Source organism: Myodes glareolus, chromosome 2, assembly GCF_982192425.1.
Source record: "Myodes glareolus chromosome 2, mMyoGla1.1, whole genome shotgun sequence".
Lineage (NCBI taxonomy): Eukaryota > Metazoa > Chordata > Mammalia > Rodentia > Cricetidae > Myodes > Myodes glareolus.
Genome location: NC_142027.1, coordinates 45,064,475 through 45,084,834, shown reverse-complemented (window position 1 = coordinate 45,084,834; position 20,360 = coordinate 45,064,475). Strand labels below are relative to the sequence as shown.

Below are 20,360 nucleotides of genomic sequence, written 5' to 3'. Positions count from 1 at the left end.
GGTTCTTCGAGAAAATCAACAAAATAGACAAACCTTTATCCAAACTAACCAAAAGGCAGAGAGAGAATATCCAAATTAAAATCAGAAATGAAAAGGGGAACATAACAACAGACATGGAGGAAATACAGAGAATCGTCAAGTCACATTTTGAAAATCTGTATTCCACAAAATTGGTAAACTTAAAAGAAATGGTCAACTTTCTGGATAAATATCACTTACCAAAATTAAATAGAGACCAGATAAGCAAATTAAGCAGACCTATAACTGTTGAAGAAATAGGAACAGTCATCAAAAGTCTCACAACAAAAAGAAAGCCCAGGACCAGATGGTTTCAGCTCAGAATTCTACAAGATTTTGAAAGAAGATCTAATACCAATACTCCTCAAATTGTTCCACACAATAGAAACAGAAGGAACAATGTCAAACTCTTTGTATGAGGCTTTAATTACCCTAATACCCAAACCACATAAAGGCATTATTAAGAAAGAGAATTACAGACCAATATCACTCACGAACATTGATGCAAAAATACTCTATAAAATACTGGCAAATCGAATCCAAGAACACATCAGAAAAACCATCCACCATGATCAAGTCAGCTTCATCCCAAAAGTGCAGGGATGGTTCAACATATGAAAATCTGTCAATGTAATCCACCATATAAACAAACTGAAAAATAAAAACCACATGATCATCTCATTAGATGCTGAAAGAGCTTTTGACAAAATACACAATTCCTTCATGATAAAAGTCTTAAAGAGAACAGGGATACAAGGAACATACCTAAATATGTATAATAAAGGCAATATACAGCAAGCCAACAGTCAACATCAAACAAAATGGAGAGAAACCCCCAGCAATCCCACTGAAATCAGGAACAAGACAAGATTGTCCACTCTCTCCCTATCTATTCAATATAGTTCTTAAGGTCTTAGCTAGAGCAATACGACAACAAAAGGAGATCAAAGGAATACAGATTGGAAAAGAAGAAGTCAAAGTCTCACTGTTTGCTGATGATATGATAGTTTACATAAGCGACCCCAAAAATTCTAATAAGGAATTTCTACAACTCATAAACACTTTCAGTAATGTAGCAGAATACAAGATTAACTAAAAAAAAAAAATCAGTAGCCCTCCTTTACACAAATGACAAATTTGCTGAGAAAGAAGTCATAGAAACATCACCCTTCACAATAGCCACAAATAGCATAAAATATCTTGGAGTAACTCTAAGCAAACAAGTGAAAGACTTGTGTGACAAGAACTTTAAATCTTTGAAGAAAGAAATTGAAGAAGACCATGCTTTTGGGTAAGTATAATTAACATAGTAAAAATGGCAATCTTACCAAAAGTAACCTACAGATTCAGTGAAATACCCATCAAAATCCCAGCAAAATTCTTCACAGACCTCGAAAGAACAATATTCAACTTCATATGGAAAAGCAAAAAACCCAGGATAGCCATAACAATTCTGTACAATAAAAGAATTTCTGGAGGCATCACCATCCCTGACTTCAAATTCTACTACAGAGCTACAATACTGAAAACAACCTGGTATTTTCATAAAAACATACAGGAGGACCAAGAGAACCGAATCGAAGACTCAGATATTAATTTATACACCTTTGAACACCTGATTTTTGACAAAGAACCAAAAAATATAAAATGAAAAAAGGAAGCATATTTAACAAATGGTGCTGGAATACCTGGATATCAACATGTAGAAGAATAAAAATCAACCCATATCTATTACCATGCACAAAACTCAAGTCCAAATGGATCAAAGACCTCAACATAAAGCCAACCACACTGGACCTCATAGAAGAGAAAGTGGGAAGTACACTTGAATGTGTTGGCACAGGAGACCACTTCCTAAATATAACCCCAGTAGCCCAGACACTGAGAGAAACAATTAATAAATGGGACCTCCTGAAACTGAAAAGCTTCTGTAAAGCAAAGGATATGGTCAACAAGACAAAACGACAGCCTACAGAATGGGAAAAGATCTTCAAGAACTCCACATCAGACAGAGGTTTGATCTCCAAAATACACAAAGAACTCAAGAAATTGGTCATCAAAAGAACAAATAATCTAATAAAAAAAATGGAGTATAGACTTAAACAGAGAACTCTCAACAGAGGAATCTAAAAGGGCTGAAAGACACTTAAGAAAATGTTCAACATCCTTAGCCATCAGAGAAATACAAATCAAAACAACTCTGAGATTCCATCTTACACCTGTAAGAATGGCCAAAATGAAAAACACTGATGACAACTTATGCTGGAGAGGTCGTGGGGAAAAGGTAGCATTGCTAATGGGAGTGCTTGCTGGTACAGCCCCTTTGGATATCAGTATAGTAATTTTTCAGAAAATTAATAAACAACCTTCCTCAAGACCCAGCAATACTACTTTTGGGTATATATCAAAAGGATGCTCAACCATGCCACAAGGACATGTGCTCAACTATGTTCATAGCAACAATGTTTATCATAGCCAGAACTTGGAAACATCCTAAATGCCCCTTGACTGAAGAATGGATAAGGAAAATGTGGTGCATTTACACAATGGAGTACTACACAGCAGAAAAAAATAATGATATCCTGAAATTTGCAGGCAAATGGATGGAGCTAGAAAATATCATTTTGAGTGAAGTAACCCAGATTCAGAAAGACAATTATCACATATACTCACTCTTAAGTGGTTTTTAAACATAAAGCAAAGAAAACCAGCCTACAAATCACAATCCCACAGATTCTAGACAATAATGAGGACTCGAAGAGAGACATACATAGATCTAATCTACATGGGAAGTAGATAAAGACAAGATCTCCTGAGTAAATTGGGAGCATGTGGACCATGGGAGAGGATTCAAGGGGACAGGAGAGGCAGGGAGGGGAGCAGAGAAAAATGTAGAGCTCAATAAAAATCAATAAAAAGTATATAAAGAGAAAAATAAAATACAATAAATAAGATAAAAACTGTATTCAATATAAAAAAAGATACTTAATAGAGTCAGGTGATGGTGGTGCACGCCTTTAATCCAGTACCCAGGAGGCAGAGGCAGATGAATTTCTGTAAGTTTGGGGCTAGCCTGGTCTACAGAGTGAGTTTGAGGACAGCCCAGGCTACATAAAGAAACACTTTCCATAAAGAAAAACCAAGAAAGAAAGAAAAATACAGAATAGAATCCTTAAGTTATAAAAGACAGATGCACTAATTTTATTATTATCATAGAATATGTATTTGAAAATTATAAGCTTATGTAAAATACATTTTAACATAAAAGCTAATGTTTTTGTGAAAACTAGCTTTAAACATTTGTCTATAGAAATTAGTTGTAATAATTTCTATTCTGTTTTGTTATTTTAGTGTTCAATCTGGGATTCAAAATCTACTCTGAAGCTCCTAAGCCCGAACTACAGCCTCTGGAAGCAGTTTTTCTTTAGCAGCCTGCAGAAGTGTTCCCAGGAAACCGACCGCCCGGGAAAGGCCCTAATCGCTAGCATTATCATTTTAAGTGCAGATTAAGGTTAGGGTCACAAATTCCCACATGTCTGCTAGCTCACAGGTCCTCGTCCACACACCGCCTTCACTGGGGACTTAAACATCTCGCTATTTTCCTGTCAGCTGGATCTTGCTAACTTGTACTCAGCAGCCTCCCTCAGGGGCCTTCTGCTGGTCTCGCCATCTCTGGTATGGTTGGGAGTTCTGCTTTTCCCTGACCCAACAGACTAAATTTCAAATCACAACAAGAGCAAAACTAAAACTGAAAGCCAAGTTCCATTGGAAAGTTCATTCCTAACTCCAGGGTTCCCAAAAACCATTTGTTTAAATGCTCACATCTGCTGCTTGGCGCTGATCCTTAAGCTCCGACCCCAAGCTTCGCATGTAATTATCCTCATGTCAAATAATCAGTTACAGTTGATTGACTATATACTTATAAAGCTCCCCCAAATCCTGAAAATGGAAGAAGACTGAGACAGGAACGCAAGGACCTTTCTCAGGGAAACCATTGAAGAAAGCACGCTATAAACACAGCAGATCCGGCTTGCTGGGAGAGCAGGGAAACTATCGAAAGCCCGGCCCTCCCCAACACACTGCCCCTCACACACCCCCACCCCAGATGAAGGCTGTGTATAATTCTACTCCACAGCATGGAATAAATGAGCAAAGGGAATTATAAACAGTCTGGCCAACCAACAGCAAGAGCTAGATACAATGAAACCGAGACCGGCAGACTCCCTACCGCTGAGCTGGTATAATCCAGACTTGGCAGAGAGTCTTCCATAGGCTCTCCTGCACACGGGTCTTCCTGCAGGAAGGTAGGGGGAGAAAGATAAAAGGTGGCAAGGATCCCCTCATCCACCCTAGAATTACAATTGTGTGTGTTCCCATTGGTTTAGAAATGCCAGTCTGTGGAATCTCTCCAACAGAAACGGAAACTAACGTGTATGGGGACTAGGGACACAGCTCAGTGGTAGAGCCCTGCATGGCACGCATAAGGCCCTAGGTTCAACCTTCAGTCCTGCTTAAAAAAAAACAAAAAACAAAAAAAAACAACAAAAAAAAACTAGATAAACACAAACAAACCCCTCAAACTGTGTGCAGAGACAACGTATACTGAATATAGCACAGTTTGTTGTGTAAAAGCAAAGGATCTGGAGGTAAGCACGAATAGTTATCAGTGGAGAACTTAGGAAAATTTTCTATTAATGGCAAATTGGATGATTTATATGTGCTAACCTAGAATATGCACATAATGTGATGATAAGTAAAATGAAAATAGTAACTGGTATGTTGTTATTCTTTTTACATATAAAATAAAATATAATTCATAATAACTGGTTTGGAATGAACTAGAAAGAAAGCATTCACACTGAACCTCTGACACATTCCCCACAATGAAGCGAATACACAAAGTTTAGGTTCAATAGCACTTTTCATATACCTCTTTCTTACTTGACTCATTGTATAATGTGAGTATTAATTTGTAATTTAAAAATTCAAAAAAATTCAACATGGTTTAACGTTTTAAAGGACCTGAAAACTTATAATAGCAAGTAAGACCAGTCCCCAGAGCCCAGTGGTGCATGTGGTTTTCTGACATTTGCTTTTAATTGATCCTCGTGGACAAAGGCAGAGAGAAACTTCTCCTGGAGAGAGGACTCACCTCATGTCACTCAAGAGAAGCCAATTAAAGCACAGAGTCGCCAGTGCTACCGGACAATCCGAGCGCTGGAGAAATGATAATCATCACTACTCCAATGTCTCGGCTACGTGTAGCCTCCCGGGAGGCCGCCAGAGTCCATGGGCAGCCAGCAGAGGCATGGACAAGAATAGCCTAGGCTTCTGTCTGCGGAATCCCACCACTCCAACCCCCAACGGCCTTTGCTGGCTCTGCTTGCTTCCTCCAGAGATGGGGCATACAGAGCTGGCCCAGCCTCTGCAGGAATTCTCATGAAGCTGTGGGGCAACATGGCCTCTCAGGCTTGAAGAGGCCGTGATAGGTCTTGTGGAAGAGACTTTGAGCAGATCTGGCAAACACCCGAGGGCCTTCCAGTTCTCATCCCCAGAATGGCACTGGGCAAGCAATGGCCCTCATTCCTGGCTCTGGTTCTGTGACTTGGTTTCATTCTAATAGACATTTACAGGATCTTGGTGTGTGTGTGTGTGTGTGGTGTGACAGATATGTGTGTGGAATTCAAAACATTTTAAGCTGAAAATCCGAAGAATTAACTTTTTACCTACTCACTCATTTTCCAGCATCCATTTCTCTCCTACAGTCCTACCCAGTGCAAACCATACCTCCTCTGTCCTCTTATGTTGCCTTTACATTTTTATTTTATCTGAATGAGTGTTTTGTTTGCATGCATGTATATGCACCATATGCCTGCCTAGAGATGGTAGAGATCAGAAGAGGGTGTTGGGCCCCGTGAAACTGGGGTTACAGGTAGTAGAGAGCTGTTGTAGGAGGCTGCTTGTTCATTTTTGGCTGCTCAGTCCCAAAATAATGCCACAGAAACCATATTATTTGCAATACTGTTTGGCCAATAGCTTAAGCGTATTTCTGGATAACTCATATCTTAAATTAACCCATCTCCATTAATCTGTGTATTATCACGAGGCTGTGATTTACCAGGTAATGTTCCAGTGTCTGTCTCCAGTGGGGCTACATGACTTCTCCAAACTCTACCTCTCCTCTCCCAGCATTCAGTTTAGTTTTCCCTGCCTAGCTCTACTCTCTTGTCCTACCACAGCCAAGAAAGTTTCTTTATTCATTAACCAATAAAAACAACACATATACAGAAGGACTTCCTACATCAGAAAGCCACCATGTGGGTGATGGGAACCAAGCTGTGGGCCCCTGAAGAACAGAGCTGTCTTAAGCATCTCTCCAGTTCACTTACTTGACTTCTATTTGGGGGGGGGTTGGAGTTGGGTCAGGGTCTCATTAAGTAGCCCTGGCTGGCCTGAACTCTCTATGTACACCAGGTTGGCTTCAAACTCAGAAAGATTGGCCTGTCTTCTCAGTGCAAGGATTAAAAGCATATGCCACCATGCCTAGCCTCCAAGAAAAGTTTTGTTGATCCAGAATCTTGCTAAACTGGCATTTTCAAGTCCTTACCACACCTTCAGCCCAGGCCACACTTTCAGGCTCTTGGCATTTCCTAGTTAAGATGTTCACCTTTGCTTTTTCTCTCGAGGTCTTTCCAATTACCCTCAGGAATCCATGACGGAGTGCCGGCAGTGCCCATGGACAGCCTGATGTTCCAGCAGAGGTGGTGGCCATGGGAAGCCTAGTGCACACAGTGTCACTCTGGAACGCTGCCGTGCCATCATAGCAAGAGAAGAATTTCAACCAGCCTGAATGGAAGTTTCTGCCTGAGACCTTCCCATGCCATTTCCTGTTCTCACTCCAAGAAATACGTTCTCCGACTCCAGGGCTCTGGCTAATCCACAAACAGTGAGCCTTCTCTATCTGTGGGAACTGTTGTCCCTGACTCCAGAGCTCTGGCTAATCCACATACAGCCAGCCTTTTCTATCTTAAAGGTTCTGCATCTATGGACTCTGTTGCGCACACACTGAAAATACTGGGGAAAGGAAAACTGTGTCTGTGCATAGATTTTTTTTTCTTGTCATCATTCCCTAAACAACAAAATATAGAATTATTTACATTGTAATAGGTACCATAAATAATCTAAAATTATGCAAGAGGATGCATACAGGCTATATGCAAATATTACACTATTTCACATGAGAGACGTGAGCATCTGGAGACTTCGGTATCCACAGGGGCTTCTGAACCAGCTTGTCTCAGATACTCAAGGATGGCTATGGATCCAAAGTTCCCCAACTGCTACTCCCAAGTCTGATGTCCCAGAACCATCATTTCCTCTGTTACGGTCCCCAGCACAGCATCACTGTGGAAGGCTATCACACTTAACATCCCTCATACCAATATTCATTCCAGGTTAAAAAAAATCAACATCCCAGTTTGATAAAAAGTGTGGTCAGTTTTGAATAGGAACCTGCAGCCTGAAGGAAGGTGGCTGGCAGCCCTGTCCAGGGGCCATCATGCACATGACTTTGGTTCCACTCCTAGCTGTTGACACAATCCAGTCTGGTGGACTAGGATGATGATTTGGCAGCCCCATCGCTTAGCCTTTTGTTGCTTTTGTCTTAGGATTTTATTACTGTGAAATCTTCTAAAGGCAAGTGTTTAATTGCATCTGGCTTACAGTTCAGAGGTTTAGTCCATTGTTATCACAGCAGGAAGCATGTACCACAGTCAGACATGGTACGAGAGAAGGAGTTGAGGGTTCTGAATCCTGAGGGCAGGCAGCAGGAAGAAAGAGACACAGTCGGCCTGGCTTGAGCATCCGAGATCTCAAAACCCACCCCTAGTAACACACTTCCTTCAACAAGGCCACACCTTCCAGTAGTGCCATTCCCTTGGGCCTGTGGGGCCATTGTCATTCAGACCACCACACCTACTAACCCTCAGCTGACAGATGCTGGATGAAGGGGTATTTAGGCCCCAGTCACCCTCATTTAAGTAAAGGAATTATGATAGAGCTGAGAATCAGCATGCAGCCTCTAAATCCTGTTTAACTTGGAGCATTTGCATTTTGTTGGGAGTAGTAAGGTGGGTACTGAGACTTGCTCTGGTCCTGTCTGGTAATATATTAAGGGAACCTAACCTCCTGTTGTCACCTCCCTTAGATTGGATTGCACCGAGCCTCTCTCTAGACTGGACAGGACATCAGAGAATAGTCTGGAAGTACTTTCTACGACCATATCTCAAGATTTTGCCTATGTTGGATGCATATACCAAGAATGACTCAAAATCTGACCCAATTTCTGGCCAAAAGTTACATGGATACCTATGACAAACAGACTAAAGTCCCATCAATACCTTGGCCTTTAGCTTTCTCTGCTAGCCTGCTATCTGTCTCTATTTGTCTGTCTGTCTGTCTATCATGCATCTACCATCTATCTTTCTTCCTTTCTATCTGTCTACCATCTATCTTTCTTCCTTTCTATCTGTCATCTATATATCATCCATCCATCCATCCATCCATCCATCCATCCATCCATCCATCTGTAATGCTCTGTCTCTTTAAGAGACAAGCCATGCCCACTTCCTTCCTGCTTGCAGCCTCAGCCTCTCTCTCTCTCTCTCTCTCTCTCTCTCTCTCTCTCTGTCCCCTCTCTCAGAAAGGTAGTCTCTCTCCCCCTTTTCTTTCTCTCTCTTTCTCTCTCTGCCTCTCTCTCTCTCTCTCCCTCCCGCTTCCCCCCTTTCCTTCCCCCTCCATAACACCGAATAAATGTCCAACTTCATTCTATATTGTGTACCGATCTCTGTGTCTCCCACCCACCACCTATCTGTTTGTCGCCTCCTGCCCACACCGTTCGCCGGGGACCAGCCAGCCACCACAAGCCTGGGGACCAGCCACCTTCATTTTAGTACCTGTTGCATGGTCTCGACCCCTCAGCAAGCTGCCTGAGACTCACAGCAAATCCATTTCATTGGTACCATGACGAGACTTCTGAACCAATTTTTTTTCCTACTCCCACCACCGATTTCTATTGGTGAGTCTCCCCCATTCTGTTATGGTTCCTTCCCTCAGCTAAAATCATGTTTGGACTGACCTGGGGTCAATCAGCCTGCACATTCTGTGTGGGGCATCCGACAGATTCTTCTTTCTCTTTTTTTCCCATTTCTTTTCCTTTTTTTTTCCTCGCCATAAAAGGTCACTCAGAGCAGCCTCTGGCCTCTCTGACTTCTGAGTCACCCCGACCAGATTCAGTCAGGCCATAACACCCCACCTGGGGTCAGGGAACGCCCGGCCCACGGGTCCCTGCTATGTTTACACTAATTCACACCCCGCCACAGTCGAGAGACGTCTCACAGTGTGCCTAGTGGTGTTTCATTGGTTTTCACAAATTCAGCTGTGGGTAGCAAGCTATCCATGTCAGTTCCCCGGCTTTTTCCAATTTCATCTGTGGCATGGTGCAGTTTTTTTTTTTTTTGGTTCCAGCCTTTTGCCCCCCTCTGCAGCTTGTGGCATGGCGGCTTAGCCACAGGGTGGATCACACCTCTGGGTTTCTCTTATTAAGCTTAAAATCCCTGCAGCTCAAAAATTGTGGCTTTTCCATACAACATGTGACCACTGCCATTTTGATTGGGGTCAGGTGACTTCACAGCCATCTTGGCTGAGAGCCAGGTCAGCTGACCAAGTTCTGCCAGCTTTACTGAGGTATTCCCTGCCTGGTTCTCCACTGTTAACTCTGTTACCTTACCACTGAGCCAGGTCAGGTGACCAGGTTCTCCCATCTTTACTGAAGTGTACTCTGTTTACTTATTTTTTTTTCCACTAAATTCCTCTTGTTGACTCTGTTACATGTCTGTTCTGCACAGTGGCGTGCCTTGGGTAGAGCCCACCAAGTCCACCTACTTTCCCCAATTCCTGTTCACTCTCTGTTTGTGTGTTCATACATGTAACTTAATGCACCTGTACTTACTGCTATAATTGTTAATTCATCTCACTTCAGACTACAAAAACAATAAATCTCATGTTTTAAACTGGCATATACTTTTAAGTCTCTTACAAAAATACCTTATATTTAATCCAACCCTCATTTAAAATATATTAGGATGGTCTCTACTATTGTCAGTTCTGCCATTAACCTTCTATTGCAAGCAGTTTCTTCTTCTTTCTGTCTTTTTTATGAGTGTAAATTTTACCTGTTACGTTGAGAGTCATTTCGGTCAAGCTCAGACCCAGCCCTCCAGGTAGATTCTGTACTGTAGTTATACATAATAAACAGACCTCAACTGCTCAGAGATCTGGGAAATGTGATATTTAAATATTTGATTATTAAAAAACTTTTCACAACAAAAAGAGACAGGTTGGCTCCTAGCAGGAGCACTCTGCTTCCTCCAAAGAAGACAGAAGACAAATGGGCACAGAACAACGTCCATCCACAATTCACTTCAACTGCCAAGCGCGGACCACTGGGCAAAACTGCCTTTCATCTAAACTGAAGATCTCCTGACGTGGACAGAATCGCTGGAATCGACAGGCTAGCTGCTCAGGTCAAGGTAGGCTTGTCCTCCTACAGATTTCTCAGCCCACAGGATCTTCTGGAGTCTGGCAGACCCTGCGCTAAACAGCAAAAGGCAAATGTGACCTTCAGCGACCATGGAGGACCCTGAAGAGTAGCTCTGGCTGCCAACCAATTAAGTTCTCTGTCATTTTTTAATCAGTAACTCAAGTAAAATTTTATCCTTCTCAAAGATCTCTGATGCAGTGTGACAGCGAGAGTTTTTGCCGGTTTAAAAGAACAGCCTCACCAAACAAATTTTAGATCAAATTTCTCTCTCATGCTGCCTTCCATAGTCTTAAAAATACTTTTCATTGTGCAAAAATATCTGTCACAGTCATTCTGACATAAATATGCTACCGTTTATACAATACATATGTCTAAAACTCCTGTTTTCTCAAACCCAAAGAATTCTTATGAGTTCCAGGGAGCCAAATTGAAGGATCCACCTTAAACAAGTCAGATACACCACCCCCTCAATTCCCTGGTCCTAAACTGTTTTTCCCCTTAATTTAACTTTGTCCTCTGTTCTGTCAATACCTTAAACAGGTGTAAGAGACACCAGACATTTCCATACCACAAACACCGGACAGGAGCAAAGAGACCAACTATGCCAGGATGTGGCCAGTGCCCAGCCTTCTCAGGTTCCCCCAAAAAGATGATGCCCACAAATAAGCCGGAAGCAGTCTTGAGAATCGTTGCCCCAATTCCTTCAACCTGTGGTGCCTAATCCCCTGCTTTTTATTATAAAAAAGAGATGGGAATGTAATGCTCTGTTTCTTTAAGAGACAAGCCTGGGACAAGAGTGATCCCCTCATCCTAGCATTTGAGGTGTAAGCATCCCACTTTAATGAATCCTTCATTCTAGCGCATTCTTTTCGCTGACCCCTCCAAATCACGTTAACAAGCCCTTCTCTTCTCAGCCATTTCAACAGTGCATGCTTGATGTGGACACACGGGAAGCTAATAGTTTTCTGTGTGCTAATTATCTCTGTCTCCAGAGAGCAGGGTGCTCTAAGGTTGGCCTCAGTAGCACGGGATCATCTGAGGCTGTATCATCTGTCTGTATGTCTCGTGAGTATAACAAAAAGCTCAGAAAAACGCCTGAAGAAATCTAGATGGAAACCAATGCCCCATGGAAACACATAAATATTTGATCAGGTTCTGAACAAGACTCCTTCTCATGAATGTTTTAACACCTCAGTAGCATAGTGTTCAGAGGCTGATTAGCGTCAGCTTGTGCTGGGACTGGGAAGCTGGAGAGGAGGAGGGGCATATAACAGTGAGGGAGGAGGCATGGCACACTGTCTCTTTAAGGACCTAAAATACATCTACGGAATACCTGAGGGCTCCCCTGATTTGCATGGGTGCTCATTTTTCAAGCGCGAGCCCCACCAGAATATGAGGCAGATCAGTTCCTAGTAGCAACATCTCCAGAAGGACACCACACTGCCTGTCACTGAACCCATCAATTTGCCATACGTCTCTCCACACAGGGACACAGGAGGATTTTCTATTTCAAGTGAAATACTTAGGACTAAACAGAGGCAGAATCTATAAGCATAATCATAGCAGCTTTATTCAAAATAGCCCCAAACTGGAAACAACCTGAGTGTCCATCAACAGGAACATGAATAAACATAACAGTAATATTCATACAACGGACACCACCTTTCAAGGTGGCTTTCATTTTATTTCAATAAAAGGAAATATCCTATTGATATACTCAATAACAACAATGGCTCTCACAGACACTGCTGCAAAAAGAAGTCAGACAAAGAGGATATCTACGCAAATGCATTTACGTGGGTGCAGGAGCCATTAACATCCAGGCAGGAGGAATCTACCACTTCCGGATGGTGGGGGCGGCTAGAAAAAGGCATGAAGGAAATTTTGAGGGAGGGAAATTTTGTGTATTTTGCTTGGGCTGTGTGGCCAGAACTGAACCGACTTCCAGCAGGCAAAGCTTAGGAACACCAGTAAGATAAAGGAGTTCACTGATCTCCAGACCATCATTTACCTGTAAAGTATTGACTACCTGACTTCTAGTATTTTACCATTTTTTTTAAAACTTGGTTTCACAAGCCTGGTGGGAAAGCGATAAGGCTTTGTGTTATTCATTACCTAATTGATTCAGTAATATCTGCTAATTGCTTATCATTTGCCAAGTGGGAACATAGCCATAAGACAACAACAAAAATCTCTAGCTCTTACGGTGTTTCCAGTGGAGGATCTGTCCAGTTGACAGAGACAGAGATACAGCACTGAAAAGTGGCAAATGCCAGGGACATTCTCACTAAGGCCACAAGAATCAGGGGGGATGAGCTCAGCAGTGAAAACCACAGCCATGTGACCTAGTGGAGTCAAGCACACCCCATCATGCAGGGCTGTGGTCACCTCTGATAGAGGACTGGATTTTATTCAAGTGTGAGTTGAAGCTATTGGAGGGTTTTACATGGGGGAGGGAGTGATAACTCCAACTGGTGTCTTAAGAATAAGACATCTGTAATTCCTGCATTGGAGGCTGAGTCAGGAGGATTGGGAATTGGAGGTCAGCGTGGACTACATAGAAAGACCCTGCTTCAATAAATGAATGAGTGAGTAAAAGAATAGCATCAGTGTGCGTTTCCTCCTCTTGTCTCTTTACCACATATGCTACCTTAAATTTGGAGGAGGATGGGAGAGAGAGGGGAGAGAGAGAGAGAGAACACCCCCAAATCAAGAGATCTGTTGTCTGTTATGAGAGATTTACAAGAACAAAATTTATATAATATAATTAATATTTTCTCAAAAATATCTTTCTAATATTCTTTTCCTAATCAGTTTCTGATTTAACCTTTGTCCAGGCCTGGGTCACATACATCTGAGTTTCAAACTCTTATTTTTTTTATGTTTTAAGATAATTAAAATGGCTAGACAGATGGGTAAGTGGTTAAGAGCATTGACTGCTCCTCCCGATTGCCTGTGTTCCATTTCCAGCACCTACGTGGTAGCTGACAACCACCTGTAATTCCAGTTCCAGGTGGATCTGATGCCCTCTTCTGTTCTCCATGGGAACTGCATGCATATGGCACACAGACATACATGTAGTCAAAAACACTCACATGCAAAAAATAAAAATAAGCAGTTTTTTTTTTTTGAGACAGGGTTTCTCTGTGTATCCCTGGCTGTTCTAGAACTAGTTCTGTAAACCAGGCTAACCTTGAACTCACAAAGATCCACCTGTCTCTGCTTCCTAAGTGTTGGGGTTAAAGACAGGCACCACCAACCACCCAGCAATAAATTTTTAAAAATAAGATTATTAAAAGTTTATGAAAAGAAAGGTAGGTAACTTCTGGGTATATATAAAATTTCTCATAATAAAGTGTTGGTGGGAAAGAAGTGAGGGATTTGCACTTGTGATCAGCATCCTTTAGCAAACTCATCAGAAACTAAACACCAATAGCTCTCAATCCTTTCTGAAAACAAGGGCTCCATCTGTTTTCTGTTCAACTATCAAGTCCAGTTTCTCTGTTCAAGTCAGCCTGCACTTCTCCGCTTCTGTGCTTCACTGGCCCAAGTTACTCCCTGGAAAACATTCAAGATCTGAAACGAAACATGCATTCCGTAGGTAAGCTGCTTGCTGTAGAAGTGTTTAGATCCCCAGAACACAAATAAAGCCAGATGTTACAGTGCATTCAGGCCTGGAGGGGAGAGGCAGAGATGGGAGACTCCTTGGATTCTTGCCAACTAGCCTGGTGCACACAGCAAACAAATACCAGAGACCCTGCCTCAAACAAGGTGGAGACAAGAACCCACACCTGTGGCATCCTCTGACTGCTTGTGCCTGCACACACAGACGCACAGACACATACAGACACGCAGGCACACAGAGATTTTTTAAAAGGTAAATCTGAGGAGCTGGTACACTTCTCAGGAGCCTCATTTTCTTCCAATACCACTTTCAAATACCTTTAAGGACAAATAGGGAGTCAGTGGAATGTAGGAGCCCTCTTCGTGGAACAATGTGTCCAAGGCCTCTTCTTTGCAGGCAACCCCATTCCTTTGACCATCCTTCCGCTCTTTAGGCTGGAAGCTGCTTCCTGCTGTTTACCCTCCTTGTCTCTGCTGGGGGACATTTCCATTTTCCCTAGACCAGGGCACGTCTGTCTCCAGACTATCACTGTTCTGCCTCTGACCAGGCCAACTCTGGGCCATCAGGGAACAGAGAGAAGCTGAAAGTTGGAGGTGAGAGGCAGAGAAACAAAGAGAATATGCCAGATACAGTAGTCATCCCAAAAGGGAATTAGGCAAAATGAGGACCAGAGAGCAACACCACCCTTTCTGAGAGAGCCCTGATTTAAGCTAAGTTTACCAAAGCACGTTATAACCCAGACTCCAAGTGTCTGAAGGCCCCAGACAAGTCGATTCTCCTTTACTTATCTGTATACACCCAAGTGTTCCTTCAGCAGCAGTTAAATACAAGCAAATAATTTACAAATTTGGAAGCCTGGCTAGTACTCCAACTGCTGGGAGAATCCAGCTGTTGGTGGAGAAAAAGGTTGTTTTTTTTCTTTACCCACCTGGCTGCCTAATTAACACACCAACACACAAGGTGGTTTTAAACTCCCACCGGAAAACCTTTTCTTTTCACCAAAGTGTGCACACCATGTCACCCTCTAAATCACGTTTAAAGAATACAATGGAAAAATCAATTCATTATAGGGTCAGGGTACAATTTACCTATTCATCATGCATGCACCCAGAACAACAGTATATGGGTAAGAACAGCCATGCCATCCTCCCCTAAGGATCTTACTCCTGAAATGGTAGCATTTCAAGGAAAGCTAAGGAAGCAGCACGTGGTGCCTAGCTTTCTAAGTGCTGGCCAGATCCAAGGACGCTCGGGAGCCTGGGGCACTCCCCTGGTGCCCAGGAACAAAGCCATCACACACATCGTACACAGTGTAGTAAAACTTTTTTCTCAGACTTCAGAGTCAGGATTGGGAACAGCAGCCTGCTGCCCTGCCCTCCGGAGGAGCTTGCACCTGCAGGGTAGATTTGGGGTCAAGCTTGGAAATCTCCAGACTGTGGGAATTAGTTCTGAAACCTCTTTTTCAGCAGTTTGCCGTTCTTTCAACAAAACAGAGAAGTCACACTGTGTTCACACCCAGTTACAGCACTCTCTCCTCTTTTTTTTTTTTTTCCTTCCCAAATTGCCATCTGCATCCCTGATGCGTGGCCACGCGTTCTTCTCTATTACTTTTTGGATTTCTTAAATCATTCCAGAATACCCTGCCCAGGTTTTGCAGAGAAGGAAGTGCCCCTTCCCTCTCTACTTCTTACTGTAGAATTCGGGTGCTCCGTGTTTTGTGGACACACGGCATCCACCAGGAGCTCTTACAAAATCTCGCGTGTGGGGTCCTCAAGGGCGCATTGCTCACCTCGCGGGGTCCCCGGCCGCTGTGGCTGGGATGAGCGTGCTCTCCAGGTCTCTGGTGGGCTCTCGGGGCTGGAAGGAGGCGGGAGGGACGCGGACGCACCCATAGCCACGCTGACAGCAGGAGTGGCGGCTGTGCGGTGTGCGCGGTGCCCTGCGGGTCGCCTCCTCCCCTGCCTGCACGCCGTCCCTCCTCTGGCGCCACCCCGCGCCAGGACCCGATTCTGCGCTTCGCCGCAGACTGCTCCACTACACCCGCATCCTCCCATCTGCTCTCTTCGACAGTCCCCTGGGCAGCTCCTCGCAGTGCGTTCAAAGTGCCCCGAGGGACGCTGTCTAGGAGGATGCTCAGGTCCTGTGCCTGGTTCCTCAGACTCAGGTCCCAAACTTGTTCGTGTTGTTTGAGAATTAGATATCCATTAGTTTTCTCCGGGCCTTTGCGTCCCTCCCACCCCACGCCTTTCCTGTCTCTCTCCTTTCCTACTTCCCTCTCTCTTTTCCCCTTCTCTCTTCTTCCCTTTTCCTTATTCTTCTTTTATTTCTGTACTTTTTGATTCTTTGCATTGAGTTTATGCTTATTTTAGAATCAGAAAGACAAGAATGTTGCTAGTAGGAATGTACCTGTGTCGGACTCACTTAAGGAAAACCCGGCTTGGGCCCAGGTTGGGAGCGAGTGTGAGCTGAGTCCTGGGAATTTACTTTGAATTTCATATCTTCATTTGTCTTATTCTAAAACTACAGACCCACGTGTCCATGTACAAGGATGTAGGGACTGCGATGACTGTAGGATTCGCTCAGGCAGGAAGCCACTTCTCAGTCCCACAAACACCACATTTTTACCACATACTTTAGGGACAGGAGAGGAGGTGGAAGCGACTAGGGCTGCACGGTTCAGATCACACGGCAGGGAGGGTTGGGTTTAACTTTTTACACGCCCACTATGCCACTCAAAGGCTTCTTTTCACAGGAACACACTTCATCAAAGAGAAAAGTATTAGAAAAGAAATTAAGCAAGCACTTTATATAAGAAAATGAGCAAAACGTGACTTCCGGTTCTGCACGGTTAGAAATTTTCATGGAGGGGTTGAGGAGGTCCCTTTGATTCTCTGCCTTTGGAGTTACTTGGTTTAAAAGGCCATGGAGTCGTGGGGTGGGGGAGCTGGAACAATGCCCGAGGACCTGAGTCAGTTCTGACACCTGTGTGTAAAAGCCCCGTGACTATTATCTCAAGGCCGGAGTTGGGAGTGCACGGAGTGCGGGGAGGAGGTGTGTGTGTAGGGACAGAGACGGGCAGATCTCCCGGGTTTGCTGGACAGCCAGTCTAAATTGGTAAGTTTCAGGTTCAGTGCGCATGCCTGTCTCAAAACTAGGGCTGAGGACAACTGAGAAAGACAAAGGCCATCAATTTCGGGCCTCCACGAGTAAGTACTCGTGCGCGCTCATTCACACACACATTTCCAGGACAACCTTTCTCGGCTAATTAATGCTCACTTCAGAGTGCAAAGCTGGATCTTGAGCCTGTGGTTCCACATTAAGGACTTCCCTTCTGATCTCTTTGGCCTTTTACCTTCCCTCAAAATCCCTCTAAAGGGAGTCCTTTATTCTCAGTGCCCCTCTATACTGGACTCCTTCCAGCCCGGTCCCTTTTCCCACCCTTCTGTCCTTTTTCCATTAAACTGTCCCGCAGTTCCTCAGGTACTGGGCACCGATTTTCATCTCCCACCTGGCACTACCACATTTACTTCAGAAGTGATTCTGGGGACTCTTCCCCTCTGCATTCCCACACTGCTGCCCTTGTTAAGTTTTAATTACCCTGGGCTGAATCATTTTATTAGTTTCCTAACAGGTTCTCTTGCCTCAGGTCTCCTCACCATCAGCACAGACTTGAGAATATGTCACTTTCATGGCGAAACAAACCACCCGCCTACTCCTGCAATAACTAGACCTCGCCATTTTAACACCGTCCAAGCTTTCACAGTCGGAGTGGCAGCTGCTTTTCCAACCCTCTTTCCGCTTCCATCAAGCCTTATCAACTGCAGATCTCTGAATACACCCGGGCTGTCGATGCATCTATTTCTTTGGCCCCTTCTCTTCCGCCATCCACATCTTTACCTGTTGAAATGCCCTCAGCCCTTCAATGTCTGAATCAAATGTCTTGTCCTTCAACGTCATTCTTCCAGATCTTATCATTCAGGTTGTGAGATGAGTTAAAATTTTCCTTCTTAGCATTCTGTCTGTTCCAGACCTAAATTGAGTTGTGCGCCGCAGCGAGCTGTGTGTTCCTGTCACCCTGGTAACTACCCGAGTGTACAAGTCCAAGGATACTTCTGCCTCATCTTCATTCCCTAAGAGCATTGACCACCTATGTTTTTATTTTATTTAACAAGGTTTGCATCTCAGCCTGGAGATGCTGGTGCATGCCTTAATCCCAACACTTGGGAGGCAGAGCCAGATGAATCTTTGCATTTGTGGTCAGCCTAATATACAGAGTGAGTCCCTGTCTCAAAAATGAATGAATGAACGAATAAATAAATAAATAAATAAATAAATAAATAAATAAATAAGCTTAAGTCTCTCTCTCTCTCTCTCTCTCTCTCTCTCTCTTTCTCTCTCTCTCTCTCTCTTTCTCTCTCCACCACATTTATTCAGGCAGGGTCTCTCACTGAATCGATGTTTGTTGATTTGCCTCATCTAATTATCCAGCTGACCCTAAGGTGGGGATTCCCCCAAACTCCAATCCTCATATACAAGCATATATAGAGATATAGATATAGATATAATAAATACATATTATATACTTAATATATATACATATATGTGTGTATAATAAAACATATATTGTATAATTGCCTGAAAACAGGGTCTCATGTGGCATGTATCTCAGGCCAGACTCAAACCTATGGCAGTTCTCCTGCTTCTGTATCCCAAACATGTGATTGTAATCTTTTAAAAAATGGATTTGTTTTTATTTAATGTGTGCTTGTCTGCAAGTACACATTGCACCAAGTGCATGCCTGGTGCCCACCAAGTTCAGAAGAGGAAATTGCATATCCTAGTGAGCTGCCATTATGGTGCTGGGAACTGAACCCAGATTTCCTGCAAGCGTTCTACAGACTCATGTACTCAACCTAGAGCTAGCTTATTTTCCTAAGCAGGATGATTTCTAGCTCCACCCATTTTACTATAGATGGCATAATTCCATTATATTTTAAAACAGATCCATCACTTTTAGTTTTATTGATTTTATTGAGCTACATTTTTTTCTGCTCCCCTCCCTTCCTCTCCATTTCCCTTTAACCCTCCCCCACAATCCCCTTGCTCCCAATTTATTCAGGAGATCTTGTCTTTTTCTACTTCCCATGTAGATTAGATCCATCTATGTCTCTCTTAGTGTCCTCATTGTTGTCTAAGTTCTCTGGGATTGTGGTTTGTAGGCTGGTTTTCTTTGTTTATGTTTAAAAACCACTTATGAGTAAGTACATGTGATAATTGTCTTTCTGGGTCTGGGTTACCTCATTCAAAATGATATTTTCTAGCTCCATCCATTTGCCTGCAAATTTCAGGATATCGCTTTTTTTTCTGCTGTGTAGTACTCCATTGTGTAAATGTACCACATTTTTCTTATCCATTGTTCGGTCGAGGGGCGTTTAGGTTGTTTCCAGGTTCTGGATGTGACAAACAATGTTGCTATGAACATAGTTGAGCACATGTCCTTGTGGTATGATTGAACATCCTTTGGGTTTACAAAAAGTGGTATTGCTGGGTCTTGAGGAAGGTTGTTTATTAATTTTCTGAGAAATTGCCATACCGATATGCAAAGGGGTTGTAACAATTTACACTCGCACCAGCACTGAAGGAGTGTTCTCTTTTCCCCACAACCTCTCCAGCATAGGTTGTCATCAGTGTTTTTGATCTTGGCCATTCTTATAGGTGTAAGATGGAATCTCAGAGTTGTTTTGATTTGCATTTCTCTGATGGCTAAGGATGTTGAGCATTTCCTTAAGTGTCTGATGAGAGTTCTCTGTTTAGGTCTATACTCTATTTTTTTATTGGATTATTCATTTTTCTTTTGATGACCGGTTTCTTGAGTTCTTTGTATATTTTGGAGATCAGTCCTCTGTCCAAATGTGGGGTTGGTGAAGATCTTTTCCCATTCTTTAGGTTGCCATTTTGTTTTGTTGACCATGTCCTTGCTTTTCAGTTTCAGGAGGTCCCATTTATTAATTGTTTCTCTCAGTGTCTGTGCTGCTGGGGTTATATTTAGGAAGTAATTCCCTGTGCCAATGTGTTCAAATGTACTTCCCACTTTCTCTTCTATAAGGTTCAGTGTGA

General features: G+C 43.1%; 1 protein-coding gene across 1 annotated transcript in view; it reads right to left on the bottom strand.

Moving 5' to 3' along the window:
• Positions 1 to 16,203, bottom strand: part of Gpr156 (G protein-coupled receptor 156) — a 100,330-nt gene extending 84,127 nt beyond the window's left edge. Inside the window, exon 1 of the mRNA XM_048422842.3 lies at positions 16,033 to 16,203. The gene's annotated coding sequence lies outside the window, so the exon portion shown is untranslated. The remainder of the gene's footprint in view (positions 1 to 16,032) is intronic.
• Between the last annotated feature and the right edge of the window lie 4,157 nt (positions 16,204 to 20,360).